The 21978-nt window shown below is 48.1% G+C and overlaps 1 protein-coding gene across 15 annotated transcripts in view; it reads right to left on the bottom strand.

Annotated features, from left to right (window-relative positions):
* LOC143923970 (FAST kinase domain-containing protein 1, mitochondrial-like) overlaps nucleotides 1-21674 on the bottom strand; it is a 189722-nt gene extending 168048 nt beyond the window's left edge. For 8 of the 15 annotated variants that reach the window (XR_013261799.1, XR_013261798.1, XM_077447940.1 and 5 more), the window contains exon 1: nucleotides 21565-21673. The gene's annotated coding sequence lies outside the window, so the exon portion shown is untranslated. Of the gene's footprint in view, nucleotides 1-21338; nucleotides 21485-21564 lie in introns of those variants that run through there. The other 7 variants (XM_077447944.1, XM_077447943.1, XM_077447938.1 and 4 more) reach the window with 2 other exon arrangements.
* Nucleotides 21675-21978: the final 304 nt, after the last annotated feature.

A 21978-nucleotide genomic window follows, 5' to 3' on the forward strand; every position in this document is an offset into this window, starting at 1 on the left:
TCTAAGAGGGGATTGAAGGGATATTTAGCTTAACAGCTTTCATTCTTTAGCCACTTAAGGACCAGGCCTCTTTTTCAGACTTGGTGTTTCCATGTTTAAAACAGTTTTTTTTTGCTAGAAAATTACTTAGAACCCCCAAACATTTTATATTTTATTTTTTCTAACACCCTAGAGAATAAAATGGCGGTCATTGAAATACTTTTTTTCACACCGTATTTGCGCAGCGGTCTTACAAGCGCACTTTTTTTTGGAAAAAATTCACTTTTTTGAATAAAAAAATAAGACATCAGTAAAATTAGCCCATTTTTTTTTTATACTGTGAAAGATAATGGTATGCCGAGTAAATTGATACCCAACATGTCACGCTTCAAAATTGCGCCCGCTCGTGGAATGGCGTCAAATTTTTAGCCTCAAAAATCTCCATAAGCGACATTTAAAAAATTCTACAGGTTGCATTTTTTGCGTTACAGAGGAGGTCTAGGGCTAGAATTATTGCTCTCGGCGATACCTCACATGTGTGGTGTGACCACCGTTTTCATATGCGGGCGCTACTCACGTATGCGCTCGCTTCTGTGCGCAAGCTCGTCATAACGGGGTGTTTTTAAAAAAAAATTTTTTTTTTCTTATTTATTTTAATTGATTTTATTTTTACACTGTTTTAAAAAAATAAATAAAATGGATCACTTTTATTCCTATTACAAGGAATGTAAACATCCCTTGTAATAGAAAAAAGCATGACAGGTCCTATTAAATATGAGATCTGGGGTCAAAAAGTCCTCAGATCTCATATTTGGGCTAAAATGCAAAAAATAAAAAAAATAAATAAAAAAAATCTGACATTTAAAAAAAAATATATACCTTTAAGAGGTATGGGCGGAAGTGACGTTTTGAAGTCGCTTCCGCCCTCCTATGGTATAGAGACGAGTGGGGGCCATCTTAGCCTCACTTGTCTCTATGCCCAGCAGATGGAAGGACCCGATCGCCTCCGCCGCTACCGACGGCTCCGGTAAGCGGCGGAAGGTGCGGGAGGAGGGGGTGGCACCTCTCCCGCCGCCGATAGCGGTGATCTCGCGGCGAATCCGCCGCGGAGACCACCGTTATCGTACAGCCGACCGCCGCCTGAAGAGATGGATATCTCGGTTGTGGCAGCAGCTGCTGCCGTTACCGAGACATCCCCCTTCAAAAATAGGACGTACATCGTCGTGCGGCGGTCGGCAAGTGGTTAAGAAATTTGGTTTCCATTTTGTGTCTCTCTCTAACATCCACCTCACAAAATGTATGCTCAAGTTTTGCTAGTCTAGTTTCGTTTCCCATGTTACTGTTATCTTATTTAGTTGTTTCGTTTCTTGGAAAGCACATGATTTTGAGGAATTGCTAGTTTCACTTTTTTTTTTTTTTTAACATTCAAGAAAGGTTTATTGGCAAATAAAAACACATATTACAAGAGTATGCAAAAGACACTGCAGAAATCAACTATGCTCAACAAGATTAAAATTGTGTCAACAACATTTCTTAGTCGGCTATTATAGGGGTATCATCTAAACATCAAGTCCTTCCATTGCGAGCCCTACCGGACCTAGAAGGGTAATTTATTATCCAACCCCGGATTCCCTCGGGAACCCTTCAAGCTCGATGTACAGCTAAAAGACATATCAAGAGAAACTAGTAGTTTATCGAAGAAATCAAGTATAGAAATATACAAGGATAGAAATAGAGAGTAAAGACAAATGGAAAGAAAGGGAGAAGAAATTCGCCTTGTTCCTGAGGCTCTAGCACGCGAACAGGAGCTATGTTTGTATGGTATAGGGTAGTGATCAACTAGTTGTCAGAGCCCCACCGCACATCAGGCTGTCAGGCCGCGACCCATGTAGTCCCCGAAGGACTGGGAGTATTTAAAGGCAAACCACGGAGACCAGGTCTTGTGATAACCATCCACACGCTCATTAGATTGGGCTGCCGTGTCTTCCATCTCGCAGATAGAAGCAATTTTAAGTAGCCATTCTCTTATGGTTGGGGTAGTATTGGATTTCCAATATAGTGGGATTAGAGAGTTGGCTGCATTTATCATATGTCTGGTGAGCGACTTCTTGTATTTCTTAAAGGAGGTGTTGGTGATGTGGAGCAAACAACATGCCGCATCCAACCCTAGACTGGTCTCCGTGATCCGCCCAATCAGCTCCCTCACCCCTGACCAGTATTGTTGTAGTTGGTCGCATTGCCACCAAATGTGGAATAGAGTGCCCTCCTCTCGTTCACACCAACAGCTGTCTGGTGAGTGCGGGAACCATTTGTGAATTCTCTCCGGAGTGGCATACCAATGAGTCAACAGTTTGTAGGACGTTTCTTGCATTTTCGTGCTCAGTGAGCATTTGTGTGATAGAATACAGGCCCTGTCCCATTGGTCATCCGAAATCGGTGAACCTAAAGCCCGAGCCCACTTCTCCCTGAGCCTGTGATCCTCTCGTGGACCCAATGATCTCAACCATGCATATGTAAGCGAAGTAGTTTTTGGGGTGGGTTCACCTTTCAAGCAAACTGATTCTAGATCCGTCACTGCTCTCGTCAAGTGTGATCTACGTGTGGCATCATTACAGTAGCTCCTAAGTTGAAAGTATGTCCAGAGTGGTAGTCTTGGCAAATCATTATCTACTTTAAGGTCTGCAAAGTCTTTCATCAGGCTACCATTAAAACAATCTAGCGATAAGAGCGGTCTTTTCGGTCTCTGTATTCTGAGTAACGGGTTCTGTAAGCCCGGCGCAAAGTCCGGATTATCTCGGATAGGGGTTAAAGGGCTCAGAGGGGTGGAGAATTCGGGTTGTTTGGCCAGTATATGAAAAATATGAAGAGTAGTGCCTATAGTGGGGTGGGATAGCATGGATCTGGGATATCTAAGCCTTGGGATCCAGGGAGAGAACTGGAGGTTGATCGTACTCGCTTCCTCTTCCAACAAGACCCAATCTTTAATCTGGGAGTGACAGTGCCAATCTATGATACGTGCAATATGCGCAGCATAATAATAAAGTTTATAATCAGGTATACCTAGGCCACCCCTTTCTTTGGGCCTGGTTAGAAGAGACTTTTTCAACCTGGGGGGGGTTTGCGGGACCAGATAAAACTTGTTTGAAGGGAGTGTAGCGATTTAAAAAAGCTCATGGGTATCTTGTTGGGCAATGTTCGGAGCAAGTAAAGTACCTTTGGCAGTACAGCCATCTTACAAATGGCCGCCCTGCCAAACCATGAGGAGTAGCCCGACCCCCATCTCTGAAGGTCCTGTGTAATGCTCTTAAGTAGGGGGGGAAAATTCTGCGCATACGTCAGTGCAAGTCTGGGGGTCAGCCAAATTCCCAAGTATTTAATAGCTGAGGCTGTCCATTTAAAGGGGGTACCGGCTCTGGCCACCGACAGTCGGGCCTCGGGAAGAGACACATTCATTGCCATCGATTTAGAATAGTTTATTTTGAAGTTGGAGATATACCCAAATTTTGTAAATTCACTCAAAAGCGAAGGAATAGAAGTGTGGGGTTCTGTTAAATAGAACAGCAAATCATCGGCGTAAGCCGCAATTTTGAAAATTCTCTCTTTGAGTTGAAATCCCCTAATCGATGGGTTCATGATGGTGTGTCTTATGAATGGCTCTAGAGCAATAATAAAAAGCAGGGGTGACAGAGGGCACCCCTGCCTTGTGCCATTCTTGATAAACACTGTCTCTGAGAGGGAACCATTCACTTTAAGCCTAGCCAAAGGGTTCCAATACAGTGCCGAAATCCAGGCCATCATGCCGGGGCCCAAGCCAGCACGCCTACACGTCTCGAACATATAATCCCAGGCTACTCGATCGAAGGCCTTCTCCGCGTCGGTTGACAGGAGAAAGCCCTCGATCTTTCGCTGGTGCGCCATATGAATCAGGTTCAGGGATTTCGTCACATTGTCTTTTGCCTCCCTGCCCGGCATAAATACGGCCTGTTCGGGTCCAATCAATTTGTGGAGTAGGGGTTTCAGTCTGTTAGCCAAGATCTTTGCTACCAGTTTCACGTCCGTATTTAGGAGGGATATGGGCCTGTAACTGGAACAGTTAAGTGGATCCTTCCCCTCCTTGGGAAGAACAGTGATAAAGGCGGACAAGAAGTCGTTTGAGTTTGGTCTCTGGGTTGTCAAGGAGTTCATTGCATTTCTAAAAGGGTTGAGTAAAATCTCCGTAAATGTCTTATAATAAATGGCGCTGAGCCCATCAGGCCCCCGGACTCTTGCCCGTCTTCAACTCTCTTATAGCTGTCTTAATTTCGGAGTCGTCAAAGGGTCTGTCCAACTGGTTACTGTCCTCCTCGTTAAGTCTGGGGAGGTTAAATGCGTCTAAGTAATTCCGAATCGCTTGGGTCCTGTCTCCCCCCAGATCCGGCGGTCTCTGCTGATTCGGAAGGTTGTATAGGTTTGTATAGTAGTTTTGGAAATGTTGGGCAATCTTCTCGGTTTCGATATCTGTCTTCCCTTCCTTACCAGTGATACCTCTGATGTGATTGTGTGTTATTCGGGTGTTCAGGGCCCTCGCCAGGACTTTACCCGTTTTGTCCCCATGTTCATAGTAGACTTTCCTTCTAAAAAATAAAAACCTCCTGGTAGTGTTGTCTAGGAGCTGTTTAAGAGCTTTCCGTGTCTCAAGTAGTAATTCTGCTGAGTGTACTGTGAGGGAGCGTTTATGCAACGATTCAAGGGATCTTATTTTTGCGGTCAATTCATTGATCATTTTGTCTCTCTCCCGTTTTTTACGAGATCCCATGCGTATCAGCTCGCCCCTAATATGACATTTGTGAGTTTCCCAGATCACTAAGGGGTTCATCCCAGGTGTGTCATTTAGCTTGAAGAATTCAGTCAAGGAGGAGACCAAGTCCGGTAGTAGCGCGGGGTCTGTTAGTAGTGACGAGTTCAGTCTCCACGTATTGGGTCTGGCTGGGGCATTTGTCCAGTCTAGTGTCATAGATATTGGAGCATGGTCAGAGATGGATTGTATCCCAATGTGGGCAGCACTCAGCCGCGACAAGTCTCTCTGAGAAACTAAGATATAGTCTATTCGTGAGTGGCGGTTATGAGGAATAGAAAAAAAAGGAGTAGTCCCTGCCCTCAGGATTCAGGTGACGCCATGAGTCCACCAGACTCAGAGAATGCAGGAGCTTCCTAATGCTCTTAAGGGCCCTGTAAGGGATGGCGGTTTTGCCATTGGAGGTATCTTCAGTCGGTATAAGGGGTACGTTAAAGTCTCCACCCAGAATCAGTCTACCCGAACCAAAACACTTCAGTTCATCAATCAGTTTCCGGCAGAAAGTGAGTTGAGCCGAGTTGGGAAAGTATACGTTTGCCAGAGTCAGGGGAGTCCCTCTGCAGGTCCCTTTGAGTAAAAGGAACCTCCCTTCAGGGTCGACCAGCTTGTCTGTAACCTCAAAGTCAGCATCCCTGCTCACCAGTATCGAGACCCCTTTTGATTTAGTCCCAGGGCTGGTGGCATGGTAAGCGTCCACGAAGTAGGAGTCAGTCAGTCTTGGTGTGTGTCCTGTCTTAAAGTGAGTCTCCTGTAAAAATACAAAATTGGGCCTACCTTTTTTAAGTTCTCTTAGTAAAGTGGTTCTTTTTTCGGGGATATTAAGCCCTTTGACATTATGGGAAACTACCGTTGGGTTACGTCCCAAATCAGAATACGCCATGGTTGGGGCGTGGCCAAGATGGCAACCAGCTAGGACGTGTTTGCAGAGAGCTCCGCACCTGGCAGGCTATTTATCCGGCATTTAGGGACATATATCTATCCTCGTGGGCCGGTGAAGTGGTGGTGAGGCTCGGGGATGCGCAGGGGTAGCTCCGGTTCCCATAGGAAGAAGCACACAGCACCGGGAACCCCGCTACAGATCCGCGCGGCACGCGGGCAGGCCTACACCAACATGGCGTCTCAAACGGACCACGCTGACACGCCACCGCTGGGTGCTGATCAGTTCCAAGCTCTTAGGCAAGCGATCACAGGCGGCCAGACTACCCTAACCACAAAGATAGAGCAGATACAGCTCGACATGGGGCTTATCCGGCGTGATATGGATAAACACCGGGAGCGGCTTACCGAGGCGGAGCGGAGGGTTGGAGACGTGGAAGATGTTACCCGCGACCATGATGCCTCCCTCCGTACCCTGCAGGTGCGGGTGAAGGCGCTGGAATCCAAGGCTGAGGACCACGAGAACAGGAATAGGAGGAACAACCTGAGGTTGGTGGGCCTGCCGGAGGGGTCGGAGGGCCGTGACACCGAAGCCTTTACCGAACGTTTGCTACGTACACTTCTCCCGCTCGCTGAGTTCTCTCCTCACTTTGTCGTGGAATGAGCGCATAGAATGCCGTCGGTTCGTGGCCCGCCGGGAGTCCCGCCGCGCACGTTTATTTTCCGTCTTTTGAACTTTAGAGACAGAGACCTGGTTCTTCGGGAGGCGAGGAAGGTGGGGGACCTGCGCTTTGAAAATGCTAAATTAATGCTCTTTCCTGATTATTCTGTGGAGACGCAGAGGCAACGCAGGACATTCGACCAAGTCAAGGCCCAGCTGCGCACCAAAGGTCTCAAGTACAACATGATGTTCCCCGCGAAACTCAGAGTGATTGACGGAGAATCCGTTCGTTTCTTTACCTCCTCGAGTGAGGCCTCCAGATGGATCGATTCCCTTCCCCGGCAGGGATAATTTTTGATGGGGATTACCTGACTGGGGTCCACAAGCATCACAAGTTTCGCCCAGTGGTACGCGGATCGGTTTCCTCCCCCCCAGCTCTGTCCCTCCATCTCTGAACTTGGAGCTCCGGTTGGAGTGCCCCCCTCCTTTCCATTAGTGGTTTTGGGCAGGGGGCGAGGAGCCGACCTGATATTCTGATGCTCCTTGGGGGGGGGGGGGGGTCGATGGGTTCATGTTTCCATATTACTGCCTTACGGGCCTTACCCCCCCCCCTAGCTTATGCCCGGGGGGGTTTGCATGATTACTTCTGGACGTGGACACACTGTACCGAGGATGCTGGACCCAGTTACTCCGAAGTGGTCGTCCAAACTTTTTTTCTTTTTCTTTTTTGGTTTTTGTCTCCTTTTTGTTGGACGAGTTGTAACTAAGAATGGGCCCTTGGAACATTCCAAGAGAATCTTGCACTTCAATCTGAGGCGTCACTTATATTATTGTTTGTTCCCCTTTAACTTGTTTTTTTGCCTCCAGGAAGCGGCTGCGCTGGAGTCTGTCTACTCTGCGCAGGAGACTCTGTCCTAGGTGTGCTGGTTGATACGCACCGCCCCCACGGGAGATTTCTCCTTTTAAATGGGTTTAACTACGTTTGGTTTGGGTTCTCAAACACCCTGGGGCTGTTTTTCTGGGGTGTGGGGTAGGGAGGGGAGTTCTGTTTTTTGTTCTGTTTTTTTTGTTGTTGTTTTTTTGTTACATGCTTCTATGTTTTCTGCTATGGACAGCGCTACTATAACGAATGTACAGGGTATATCATTGCATTGCTTAAGATGAGATATTTGTGCCTTGGCCCCGGTCGGGCGGTCATATCCGTTGGTCCCCCCTGTCCTTCCAGGTTATGGCTCCGTTGAAGATCCTCTCCTGGAACGTTAGGGGGCTTAACCAGAAGATTAAACGCTCTCTTGTTTTTGACTACATGAAAAAATATGCTCCGCATATCTGTATTCTTCAGGAGACGCACCTAGTGGGGGGAAGGATTATGGGTTTGAAGAGGCCCTGGGTGGGATACCACTATCATGCCACATATTCCGGCTATGCCCGGGGGGTTAGCGTCCTGATCCATAAGTCCCTTAATTTTGAGCCTCTTGATATTGTTACAGATAAGGACGGGAGATACGTGCTGGTGCACGCCACAATAGACATGATAGAGATGGTGCTGGTGGGTCTTTATATGCCTCCTCCTGCGGATCTGTCTTTACTACATAAATTGACTGCCCTGATAGCTCAATTTCATACTGACAATGTGGTTATAGCAGGGGACTTTAATATTCCTCCTAATCCTTCCCTGGATAGGTTGACGCCTGACCGGGCCACAGACTCTCCAGTTTCTCGCTGGGCACAGGTGTTTGGGCTGGAGGATGTCTGGAGGTGGAAACACCCATCAGATCGCCGGTTTACGTGCCACTCCTCCTCCCACAACACACTCTCCCTTATTGACCTTGTTTACGCTGGTGCCCCCATGCTTCCCAGGGTCCTTGGAATAGAGTTACTTCCTCGGGGCATCTCTGACCACTCCCCACTGTTGTGTTCATTGCAGACCTCTACCCCTCAGAGGGATAGACTATGGCGATTGTCTAGGTACTGGATTGAACACCCCACTATTGCCTTTGAGATGGGCGGTGAAATCCGGGGATTTTGGGCCTCAAACGTTGGCACGGCTTCTGGGGGGGATGGTCTGGGATGCCTTCAAGGCCTATATGAGGGGGTGTTACCTCTCTTCCATTGGTCGGGAGCGTAGGAATGATAGGATCACGGTGGAGGAGGCAGAAGCCAGGGCCCAAGAACTGGAGACCCGATTCACCCTCGCGGGTAACCCGCTCACGGCTCAGGATATGAAAGTAGCGTACCGAGAGGTGGTGCTGCTTAGGGTGGCTAAGACAAGCAAACGTCAAATGGCTCAGACGCAGAGGATTTTTGAACAGGGCGAAAAGACGGGGAGGTTGTTGGCCTGGATCTCTAGGGAGCAGGCCCCAATCTCCACTATCCCTCGAATACAGAATAGTGCTGGGACACTGGTGACGGATCCCCTTGCCATTAACGCTTGCTTTGCAGAGTTTTACTCCACCCTTTACTCATCTAGGGTGCAGTACTCAGCGCAGGAGTTAAGTGCTTTTTTAGAGGGGGGTGACACTCCCTGCCCTTACTTCTGAGGCCAGGGATGGCCTGGACTCCCCGATCACTCTGGCGGAGGTCCGACTTGCACTGGGGTCCATGCAGCCGGGGAAGACCCCTGGGGAGGATGGGATACCCCCGGAATTTTATAAGCACTACCTGGAGGAGGTGTCAGTTAGAATGCATGATATGCTTACCGCGTCCCTCCGGGAGGGAGATCTTCCTCCATCTATGGCACAAGCCATCATAGTGGTGATCCCTAAACCTGGGAAGGACCCCCAGCTGTGCTCGTCATACCGACCCATCTCCCTGCTCAACTCGGACGCGAAAGTGCTGACCAAAATCCTTGCCAGGCGACTGAATGAGGTTATACTTACTTTGATCCATGAGGATCAGTCTGGCTTTATGCCAGGGAAGGGGACAGATATTAATATTCGCAGGCTTTTTACTGTCTTGGCCTCGGGGGATGCAGAAGGCGGGGAGGAGGTTGTGGCCTCCCTGGACGCGGAGAAGGCCTTTGACTCCGTGGAGTGGGACTATTTGTGGGCAGTCCTCCGTAGATTTGGATTCGGTCCAGCCTTTATCTCGTGGGTCAGGGCGGTGTACAGAGCTCCCACGGCCAGAGTGCGTACGGGTGCGGTCCTCTCCCCGCTCTTTCCCCTCCACAGGGGAACCAGGCAGGGGTGCCCCCTGTCCCCGGGGCTTTTTGCACTGGCAATTGAACCTATGGCGGCTCTCCTCCGCTCCTCTCCTGAGGTTCGGGGTATTGTCCGGGGTCCTTTGCAGGAAAAAGTTTCGTTATACGCTGATGATACCTTGTTGTATCTCAAGGACGACGGAGCCTCCCTACAGGTGGCATTGTCGCATATCGACCGGTTTGGACAGTTCTCGGGTATACGCATAAACTGGGCGAAATCAATTTTATTCCCACTACATAATGGTGCGGGTGGTTCCCGGGTGGATGGGCAACTGCAGAGGGTTTCTCAATTTAAATATCTGGGAGTGGAAATACACAGAGACTTGAAACAATTTATTACCCTTAATTTGAGTCCGGTGGTCACCCAGTTGACCCAGAGGTGTATTGGGTGGAGGTCCTTGCCGCTTTCGCCAGTGGGACGGGTCAATTTAATTGAAATGTCGGTTCTTCCTCGGTTTACCTATCTCTTCCGTCAGACCCCAGTCCACATCCCGCTTAGATTCTTTAAGAAACTAGATGGCATTGTCTCGTCCTTCGTTTGGAATGGTAGGCCCCCTAGAATAGCTAAAACAACCCTCCAACGGCCCCTTGTGCGTGGCGGTCTGGCACTGCCCTGTTTTCTGAAATATTACTGGGCGGCAGTCCTAGTGACTGTCAGGTGGTGGCTCTCCGAGGGCCCAGCCAACCCCGCATCCTCGTTGGAGGCGGCGTTGTTGGGCTCTTATGCGGAACTCAGGAACCTGATCTATAGGGGACCCCGATCTAACCCTGGGATAACTCTTCCGATGCGCACGACTCTTAAAATATGGGAACTGGTGAACAAAAGGTTGGTGGGCGCAGGGGTGTGGGCCCCGGGGACTCCCCTCTGGGGGAACCCCCGCTTGCCCCATTTTCAATCCATCCCTGATCCGATTGTTTGGGCCAGGCATGGAGTTACAACACTAGGGGACATAGTGTCTCAGGGGCAGCTACTCTCCTTCGATGCTATTAAACAGGCCAGGGACCTCCCGAACCATATGTTTTTCAGATTTCTGCAGTTGCGACACGCCTTCCGATCTCAATTCCCATCTAGAGTGACTCTGGGGGTGTCGGCGGTGGAGGAGGCGCTTGGTCCTGCGGGGGGAGGGACGCGCACACTGTCCACGATGTATGCCGCGCTGACCGTATTGGACGAGACTAGGATCTCCCATTTGTTTGAGCTCTGGCACGGTGACATTCCGGAGCTTACTGAGGAGGACTGGGAGGAGGGTTTACAGCAATACCTGACCCTGGCGATTTCTGCAAGGGATAGGTTTATACAATTGAAGTTCCTCCACTGGGTATATTTTTCACCGGCACGCCTGGCAAGGATTTACCCTGACCGATTGACTACCTGCCCTAGATGCAACGAAGATGATGCTGACTTTTTTCACATGGTGTGGTCCTGCCCTGGGGTAGTGGGATTTTGGAGGGGGGTCCTGGCCGACATTAATGCTGTGGGGGAGCTTACGATTCCACTTAGCCCGCTACCTCTCCTGCTGGGTATCTGTGATTTTTTGGATATCTCCTGGGGGAAGAAACTGTTTATTTTTTACACTACACTCTATGCGAGGAAAGCAATATTACTGCAATGGAATCAACCTCTCCCTCCTACTAAACAACTGTGGCAGTCCCTGGTGAATGCGGCTTTGCCGCTCTACAAACTCACATATCTGGGCAGGAACTGCCCTGGGAAATTTGGAAAGATTTGGGCGGCATGGGTTGAGGCGAAGCATTTGACCATTGCTTAGGCTAGGGGGAGTGGGGGGTGGTTTCCCCTTTTTTGTAATTTCTGTGGTTTTTTGTGTGGTGGGGGGAGGTCTCGGGGAGGTTTTGCATTCTATGCTGCAATGATTAGTGACTCTACACACTGTTAAGAACTGTCTGTGCTTTCTATGTGATACAATTTGATTATCTGTCTACTCAAAATATGTATGTACCCTGCTGATGCATGTCTGTTTTCTGTTTTTCTTTGTTTGAAACATAAATAAAAATCTTTGTTAAAAAAGAATACGCCATGGTTCAGGCTCAGGGAGGCGCGGGATCCGACACCTGCAGGAACAATCTCAACAAGACAGCAGAAAGTTATGATGTACACAATAGTCAGTAGTACACAATATATTTACACTGTCGTTTGTATCGTGGCAAGGCGAAATAAAAAGAAAGAAAGCAGTGAAGAAAATAGAGAAGAGAAAATGAGATGAAGACGGAGTTGTAGGTCACACCCCCTTAAGAGTAAATAACCGTCTCAAGGGGGTCAAAATTAGTGCGTGAGACTGGTCCCTAAGTAACCCGCCTGGAGCACTATTGTGGGGTTCGGGAAGGCCCTTCCCGGAGATAGCAACCTTCACCGTGCAGATCACCTCAGGCCAATGAACCCGGTGTCTGCCCTGAGAAGGTATGTATCTAAAGGCACCGTACCGTCGTCTATTACGGCGGTAACTCAACTGTATGTGTAAGGAGCCGTCGTGGGCGGCTCCACAAAGCATATAGAAGGTGCTAATTGGTCTGTCACAGCGGCAAACATATAATGCAAACTGATAGCTGATTAATAAAACGGAAAAACAGTAAACAAAAACCAGAACAGAAATAAAACAAAAATAGAAATAGAACAAGCAAGCCTAGCAAATGGCAATAAATGATAAATTAAGGCACTTCCGACCCTCCAATGAACCGTACCCACCCGCCACCCGCTTGAAAACGATCTGAGGGGGCTGTTACTGCCCTAGGTAAGCATCCCTGCCCATTGATCACGGATCCTCAAACACCATCACCCCGCTAGGGCTGCATTACTCAGAAAGTCAGCCGTTGTCCCACAGCCTATATACCCCACGGATGCAATTGTTTAGTTCTGGTGCGGTATTTCCGAAGAGACACCTAAGAAACAGGGTTAAGTCGAATGGATCGTGGTTTCATATGGAGTCGTTTCTACGATATATAAGCAGGTATTTAAAAATGCTCTGTGGTTGGCGATGGCGGAACATGGAATCCCCAAAGGCTAGACGGTGGTTAGGTGGGAAAAGAGCAACGTTGAAGTGCCCGGGAAGTAGGCAGGTATGAATGCATCACAATTCTTATGCTTCCATCAGGTTCCTGGAGGAGTGTGGGCAACTTCGGGGAGTTCCCCTTGGTGAGAAATCTCCTCGTCCCTGCCTCTGTCGTTTGGTAAGGTGCTTTTCCGGCGAGGCGAACGGTGAGAATGGTGGGCTTCTGTCCTTAGTTGGCATGGAAAACTCCTGATACCAGTCGGGTAGAACGATCGGATCAAGCTGGAGGGCTTCGCAAAATTCCGGGAGTTCTGCAGGCGTTCGTAGGATATGTTGCTTGCCTCCATGTGTAACCAGCAGGGCGAAGGGATAGCGCCAAGAGTAACGTATATCTTTCTCCCTCAGCTTATCAAGCAGAGGACGTAGAGCCCTTGGGTTTTTCAAAGTTATTTGGGACAGGTCTTGGAAAAGTTTTATATTCTCCCCGTTGAACACTATTTGGTCGTTCCTGCGAGCCTTGGCCATTACATCCTCTTTAAGTGTGAAGCTCTGTAAGCAACAGATGATATCGCGTGGGGGTAGGGTATCAGGGCCTCTCGCTCTGAGTGCCCTGTGTGCTCTAACGAAGTCAATAGCCGAGTCCTCCGGACGTTCGAGTAGAGTATTGAAAACTCTTTGTAAGACTGAGGCGATTTGGTCGGGCGCAACGGACTCTGGTATGCCGCGTACCCTGATATTATTACGTCTCCCCCTGTTATCCAGGTCCTCTAAATGTCTGTTCATTTCTATGAAATGTAGGGAGTGAGCTGTGACAACCTCGTCAAGTCTGTGTATGGACCTGTCTCTCATCTTCCCCGCCGTCTCCGCAGCCGCCATTTTTTCCTGCATGACCAGGAAGCTGGTCTTTAAGTCCGTGATCGCTGCGGAGAATGAGGCCTTAATGTCGGCTGCGAAGCCAGACATGTCCTCGTAGGTAAGTGGGTGCGTGGAACGGGAGCTGTGCCTACCATTGTCCTCGGTGGCCGATTGCGAGTCCTCGCTGTATTCCTCGTCCGCATGGACCGGCGCCATCTTGTCCTCCCCCGGGGCCTGTAATGCTGAGGCCTGGTTCTTGAAGATATCAGAGATATCCCGGCCGGGATTAACTGCTACTGAGCGGCGGGGACGGGTCTGGTGCTGGTGCTTAGTTTGCTTGCTCATTATTGTGCCGTTTGCTGCTGTAATCAGACGGGCTGGGGCCGCTTTCCGACGGAGCTCTCCTTCTAGGCTGCCATCTCCGTTGCGCGCCAAGCCACGCCCCCGCTAGTTTCACTTTTATTGTAGGCTGTACTTGTATATGATTGGATAATCTGTATGACACGTTCAAAGGGTGGTACTTTCCGAAAGCCCCCTTTAAATATTCACACCAAAGAATAAAGATTAGATTTGCTCTGAGAGACTTTGTTGTTTTATGTCATTGTCTCAATGGGCTAATCTCCCAGGCCTGTGTGGGGATTGAACGTCACACTTTGACAGACATGAAGGGGTTAAGAAATCACCTTTAGACAATCTACATTTCCTTCAATGGCCACCAAAAAGATTGTTTTTAAAACCACCTTCTGTAAAGAAGCTTCTTGTAAGGGTTCAAACGGTGCTCCCGAGAGACCCTGTAAAACTGTAGACAAATCCCAACTGGGAAAGTCTTTAAGGGCTACTGGTCTACTTCGAGCAAGAGCCCTAAAAAAATCTAGAAATTAAAGTCTCTTTAGATAAAGTCTTTTCAAAGAAAACTGATAAGGCCGCCACCTGAGTCTTCAGGGTACTGTCTGCGAGACCCTTCTCCATTCCCTCATGGAGAAACTCCAAGACGGACACCGTGCTCTTGACCTTGAGCTCTCTAGAACTGCACCAGGAGTTGAACTTTTTCCAGACTTTCATGTAAATTGCCTGTGTAACTGCCTTCCTGCTAGACAGCAGGGTCTTTACTACTTTATCTGAGAGACCCTTGGCTTTTAATAGGTCCTCCTCAGAAACCAGGCGGTTAGCTGTACAAGTTCCACCTCTGGATGATTTACTGTCCCCTGGGATAACAAATCTTTTCTGAGTGGTAACCTCCATGGGGGTTTCCAGGCTAGGTTTTGAAGACCCGCGAACCAAGGCCTTTTTGGCCAAAAAGGAGTGACTAGTATTAAGTCCGTCCCTTCTTCCCTGAATTTCCTCAGTACTAGTGGAATTAGAGGAAAGGGGGGAAAGGGGGGAAAGGCGTAGCACAGCTGGTAATGCCAGGGGTGAGCAAATGCATCCAACCCTATTGCTGCATCTCCTCGGTGAAGAGAAAAGAATCTGTCCACCTTTGAGTTCTGCTGGCTGGCAAAAAGGTCTACCTGTGGAACCCCCAGGCCTCGGAGATCAGGAACACTTCCTGATTCAGACTCCATTCTGCCTCTAGCAATTTGCGCCTGCTTAGGAGGTCCGCAAACAAATTCTGAGAGCCCTTCAGATGCACTGCCGATAGTGAGGCTGTGTTCTGCTCTGCCCAGGCTAACAACAGATTGGCCAACTCCATCCTGCTCCTGGTTCCCCCTTGCTTCATAATGTAGGTAACCGCTGTTGTGTTGTCTCACAACACCTGGACATGGTGGCCTCTCAAATTCTGCTGAAAGGCCACGAATCCCAGAAAGATCGCCTTCAACTCCCTCCAGTTGGATGATCTTTGAGCTTCCTGTTTGGACCAGACCCCCTGAGATGTCTGACCATCCAGGTGGGCTCCCCAGCCCCAGGCACTTGCATCCGTAGTAAGGCGCTTGTCCACAGGAAAGGTCCACACCAGGCCCCTTGAGAGGTTTGCCTGGTCTCTCCACCACCAAAGAGCCCTTTTCGTCCTTGACAAAATTTTTAGCTGTCTTTCCAAAAAGATCCTGATGGGACCAGCTTGACAGAACCTCCCTCTGAAGGGGTCTGGAATGGAACCTGGCCCACTGAACAGCCGGGATTGCTGCCGTAAGCAGGCCCAGAACTGCCAAAGCCATCCTGACTGAGACTGTCTGGTTGCTCTGTATCCGCTGTACAGCTAGCTGCAACTTTTCCTGTTTCTCCAGCGGCAGGAAAACTTTCTGGAGAATCGAGTTTAACGTATACCCCAGAAATTTCATTTCCTGTGAGGGGGTCAGGATTGACTTCTCTAGATTTAGAAGCCATCCCAGGCCCTCGAGGTGAGACTGGGCCCTCTGGAGATTGATTAGGACCTGCTCCATGGAGTCTGCAAAAAACAAAAGGTCGTCCAAATAAGGGACGACTGGAATCCCCTTCAACTTCAGGGGCTCCAAAGCCTCTGCCATAATCTTCGTAAAGACCCTGGGAGAGGACGAGAGTCCGAATGGCAGAACCCTGAATTGGAGGTGTCATACCGAACTCCCCACCTTCAATGCCAGGCGCAGGAACTGCTGCGATGCCTGATGAATGGGTATATGAAGGTAGGCATCCCTTAGATCCAGGGATGCCATGAAGCATTCTGGGGTCAAAAACTTTGAGATGGAGAAAATTGTATCCATCCTGAAATGTTTGTACCGAATGAACCTGTTCAGAACTTTCAGATTCAGGATTAAACAGTACTTCCCTGAGGGTTTTTTCACCAGAAAAATGTGAGTAAAAACCCCTGCCCTGCTGGTTTACTGGGACTTGAATCAGAACCTCTTGCTGTATCAGCTCCTGTAACAAAAGCTTCATTGCAGAGGCCTTCTCCTGATCCCTTGGCAATGTTGTCACATAAAACCTGCTCGGGGGTGGTTCTGAAAATTCCAACCTGTACCCCTGATCGACAATACTCTTCACGAACAGATTTGGAGACAGCCTGTCCCATTGTTCGCGAAAACCTGACAGTCTCCCCCCCACTGGGGAGATATTGTCACTTGCTCTTAGGGGGACTGCTCTGGGGGAGATCTAAAGAGGACTCCACACTTGCCTTTGCCCTTCTGTGAACCCCATCTGCTCTTGCGATCCTGGTATTTTTTATGGGACTGCTGAAAAGCACGAAAATTCTTTTTGGCAACCTGCTTTTTCTTAGCTGGAAAAGCCTTCTTTTTATCGGCTGTCCTATCCAGCACAGACTCTAAATCGGGTCCAAAGAGCAAGTCACCCGAGAAGGGCAGACCACACAGTTTGACCTTAGAGGCCGTGTCTCCAGACCACGTTTTCAGCCAAACTGCTCTCCTGGCTGAATTTACAAGAGCAGAGGACCTGGCGGCCAGTTTAACCGATTCTGCAGATGCATCCGCCATATATTTGACTGCATTCAGGATCAGTGGAAAGGACTCTAAGAGATCCTTGCGGGGAGTCCCCGCTTCAATATGGCTCTTCAGCTTCTCTACCCAACATTCCAGATTCATGGCCACTACCGTAACTGCCATAGCTGGCTTTAGACTGACTGATGCAGCATCCCAAGCCTTTTTAAGGATGGAGTAAGCTTTTTTTGTCCATTGGGTCTTTAAGGATCCCCATATCCTCAAAGGCTAGATCCGTTCGTCTGCATACCTGCGAGAAAGCTGCATCGACTCTGGGTTTTTTGTTCCAAACCTCTGAGTCTTTATCTTTGAAGGGAAACCTTCGCTTGAGAGCTTTAGAGAAGAAAGGGGCTTTTTCTGGGTCCTTCCACTCCTTTCTCACCGAATCTGAGAGGACCCTGTGGACTGGAAAAACTCTCCGTTTTGTTTCGTCCAACCCCTGGTACATTTTGTCATGAATTGACAGTTGTACTTTTTCTTCTTGAATTTCTAGAGTAGTGTAGATTGCTTTAAGAATGTCATCTACTTCCTCTAGTGATAGCTTATATTTAGAGCCCCTGCTATCTTCTTCCTCTTCCTCCTCCCCAGAATCCCTGAAGGAGATGAGAGTACTACCCCCTTCGTCTCCAGAATCCTCGGTATCCACCTGTCTGGACGATGACACCCTGGGGCTGGGCGGCAAGTTCTGAGGCTCGGTCTGTGCGGGAGGGTTTTGTATCAGGATGGACCTGACTGAACTCAAGGAGTTTGTCAGCTCTTTAACCGAAGAAAACAAATCCTTATATGGTTGGGATGTTTCCTCTTCCACCAATTCTCTGATACAATTTCTGCACATTGCCTTCTGCCACGAATCTCTGAGGGGGGTCTTGCAAGAAGGACATTTTCTCTGACCTGGTCTAGCTTTTCCTAGTGATTTTTCCTGAAACGACATGCAGGTTTAACTCACTAAAAGCTCTCAACAACCAGTTGCTTAACACCAAGCCAGTGCAGAGACCCACCACCAAACAGACCACTAGTGAGACCCCAGAACTAGGCTGCAAAAGGTCAGAGCGAAGTCACCTCTGACCTGCAGCGACAGGCCCCCCAAGAGGGGGGAACAGACAAAGACATAGCCCAACAGTGAAGCAGAGGGTGCCCGTGCACCTTACGTACCTGGGCTGGACCGGTGCTAGGGGCGCCTGTCTCCACCATAGCTGGCTTACACTCCTCCATCGCTTGAGTAAGGCAGCTATCACAAACAGCTCCGTCATTATTTCAAATTTTCACCTGACCTGCCCCATGATCCCTGCATTCCAGGCGCTTGAACCACGGCGCCACGCCCCATCAGAGCGCCCGCGCGTCACCGTAAACGACGCCGTCGCCGCCCGGGACCCGGCGCCGAAAACAGAGCCACGCCGCTGACCTGCAGCGACCTCCGCCAGCGACAGAGCCCTCCCTGCGCTAACCAGCGGACACCGGGCACCTGACGCCCGCACTCCGAGAGTCCTTACTCCCGTGAGATGGCGGGACCAGGAGCTCCAGGAGTCCTCTCCCACTGGAGATGCTGCTGGGGGTCAAAAGAAGAAACAACCTGTAACGAAAGGTAAGCCTTACTCCCCTGCAGAGAGTGTAGCTCTCCCCTGGTTCAGGCACATGCTTCCTCCAAGGAGGAAACACAATAACTGAAGCCATGGAGGAAGAGGAGGTGTTTTTAAAGTGGGCATGTGTTTCCTAATGACAAGGTGGAGCTACACTCTCCGGGGTTCTCCTGAAAGGCGATTTGAGAAAAAAAAAAAACACAATGAATCGAAAACTTGAATCAGTAACAGGGATATATAGATATAGATATACACACATACATATACACACACACACGAAGGTCACCTTTAACCACTTGTCTCCCTCCTGGGCACTTTTACCCCCTTCCTACCGAGGCAAATTTTCAACTTTCAGTGATGTCACACTTTGAATGACAATTGCGTGGTCATGCAACACTGTACCCATATGACATTTTTATTTTTTTCACAAATAGTTTTGTGTCACACAAAAACATTTTAGAAAAAAAAAAAAATTTCATAGTTTGTTATAAGATTTTGCAAACAGGTAATTTTTCTTCTTCACTAATGGGCACTGATAGGCGGCACTGGTGGGACTGCACTGATAATCAGGACACATTTAAAATATAAATTATATTATATTATAAAATATATATATAAAAATAAAACAGGGGTTATAAACCTCCTGTACTCTATGTAAAAATGAAAAAAAAAGGTTGCCTTTGGTTCTGAAGGCATAAGGTTTTTTACCTCAAAGGATATTTTCACCCTTGAGAACAGGTTGCCTGTTCTACCTGCTTTTAGAGTGGAACATAGAACATGTGGGCATCACAGTGGTGTAGTGGTTAGCACTCTCACCTAGCAGTAAGAAGGGTCGCTGATTCAAATCCCAACCACAACACTACCTGCCTGGAGCTTGCATGTTCTCCCTGTGCCTGCGTGGGTTTCCTCCGGGTACTCCGGTTTCCTCCCACACTCCAAAGACATGCGGGTAGGTTAATTGGCTTCTGTCCAAAATTTACCCTAGTAAATGAATGGGGACCTTGGATTGTGGGCTCCTTGAGGGTAGGGACCAATGTGCAGAGGAATAGGGACAATTGTAGACACTCAGTCAGGTTGACCTGGATGGACTTGTGCCTTTATTCAACCTTACTAACTATGTAACTATGTTCCCCCCCCCACAGACTCTGCCCACTTCTAGTGACTGTCTCTATTGTTTTTTTTTGTTTTGTTTTTTAAAAGCCCGCCTGGCCGCATTATTCACCCCCAAATTTCTGTGAATGGGAAACTACAAGTACCAAAAGCCTTTGCGGCTTGCAGCTTGTAGTTCTCAATGAACGACCATGGCGTTGTTGAGCGCTCTGGTAGTTTGCTCTTCCTGTGTGAGGTACGAGCAGACAGATACACTGCCAAGTCTGCAGGAGTTCTGCATGGCACCCGCAATCTGCTAAAGCTTTACAGTTTCCAAGTAAAAAAAAAAATAATATAGGCACATATATTTACCTGCAAACACATGTGCATTAGTTTTTTTAAAGGTGAACTTTATGCATTATATTACATTTAGCTCCCCTCTTATACTTACCTGAGCCTGATCTCGATCCAGTGATGTGCACAAGATCAGCGTCTCTTTCTCCTCAATGAACAGAGAGGCAGCAGAGGGAGCCATTGGCTCCTGCTGCTGTCAATCAAAGCCAGTAAGGTGGAGCCAAACAATAGACACACAGGGCTGGCTCAGGAGCGAGCATGCACGAGTGCCCCAGAGCAAACAACTGGCTATATAGGCACTCTCAAGGACCTGAGAAGAGAACAATCAGAGCTGCTCTGTGCAAAACCAATACACAGAGCAGGTAAGTATAACTTGTTTAGAATCATTTTAAGATGTACTGTCAACATCCCTGCATTATTTGAAACAATCTTAGTGGGTTATTTAGGGCTCATTTAAATCACAATCTCTGCATTCACCGCGTTTCAGCATGTGTGTTTACAGAGCATTTAAAAGCATTTGTGGTAAGATTGTGTAATCATTTTTTCCACTTCAATTAATTTTCTTTACTAAATTGCATTTTCATGCAAACATGACTATTCGTCGAAGTTTAGAACATTTTGATGCAGAAAAATGCAGTATTCTGCACTTCTTTTAAATGTACATGAAAGCACTGCAATGGTGTACACTGGGCTCTTTAAATGCATTCATTTTTTCTTGCAGGTGCATTTGTACTTCATTTAAAAAAACTCACCTGACAGCATCTGGTGTAAACAAGCCCCCCTAGATGTCCTGTTAATTGTTTTTTGTGAAAGTAAAGGAGATTGTACAGAGATGGTGTAATGAAATTGTATAGTGTATGGCCAGCTTACTACAGAAAGCAGTCGTCTTTATCTGCAACCTTTTGGCAGAAGACAGGCTGTTTATCTAGCACTGAAGCTGCTTTATCATTAAAGCGGAGTTCCACCCATTTTTTAGTTTATTAAAAGTTAGCAGCTACAAAAAGCATAGCTGCTGACTTTTAATAAACAGACACTTACCTGACCCATGGGCCAGCGATATGGCCTCCCAGAGGCTAGCTCCTCTCGCCCTCCTCTCCTCTGTGGGCACAAAGCCTTGACAGCTTACGACTTCACAGCCGGGCATGCACTGCGCATGCGCAGGTCGGGCTGTGCTCTCCTATTGGCCAGCCGATCTTCTGGGACCTGAGTTGTGTCCCAGAAAATTGCTAGCAGGGAGGGGCCGCCTGGGCGACCAAAGATAGGGAGCAGAAAGTGGGAGTTCACCACTTTTGGGTGAACCTCTGCTTTAAAAAAATAAAATAATTTAAAACACAATAGCAATAAAGAGTGCATGACTGTGCATTGTAATTTGTATCATATATGACAGTATTATATCATAAAATTTATTTCATAGGATTTTCCCTGGATATTATAAAATTAGGGTTGTGATTATAAGAAAAATATAAGAGTCTCTCTCATTATGTTCAGTATTTTGGAATACTTACAAAGACAAGCAGACTTTCCATTTATTAGAGAGTGGCATGGAAGATAGGATCTCTGACAACAGAAGCATGTACTATCTAGTCTAGCATTCACTTCCTGTTCCATCTGATGTCACTGAAAGTCATGCAGCAAACTGACACGCAGAGTTCATTTCCAGAACACTAGTTTAAAAAAAAGTCTGGTAAACAATAAAAGAGATCCCAAATACCTTACAGCAGGATACTCTACCTTCCAATAGTACACTACTGCAGGCAAAACATTTCACCATCCACAGACCTCGCGCTTCCTGAGCCAAGCCTCACTCTGAATTCCATTTCCTTCCTTACCTAGAGCCAAGCCTCACTCTGAAATCCATTTCCTCTCTCTTGTCTAGAGCCAAGCCTCACTCTGAATTTCATTTCCTCCCTGCTCTAGAGTCAAGCCTCACTCTGAATTCCATTTCATCCCTTGTCTAGAACCAAGCCTCACTCTGAATTCCATTTCCTCCCTGCTCTAGAGTCAAGCCTCACTCTGAATTCCATTTCATCCCTTGTCTAAAGCCAAGCCTTTCTCTGAATTCCTTTTCCCCTTGTCTAGAGCCAAGTCTCATTCTGAATTCCCTTTCTTCCCTTGTCTAGAGCCAAGCCTCACTCTGAATTTCCT

The sequence above is a fragment of the Lithobates pipiens genome, unplaced genomic scaffold (assembly GCF_037356315.1).
Source record: "Lithobates pipiens isolate NorthernLeopardFrog02 unplaced genomic scaffold, aLitPip1_a1.2 Scaffold_22, whole genome shotgun sequence".
Taxonomy (NCBI): domain Eukaryota; kingdom Metazoa; phylum Chordata; class Amphibia; order Anura; family Ranidae; genus Lithobates; species Lithobates pipiens.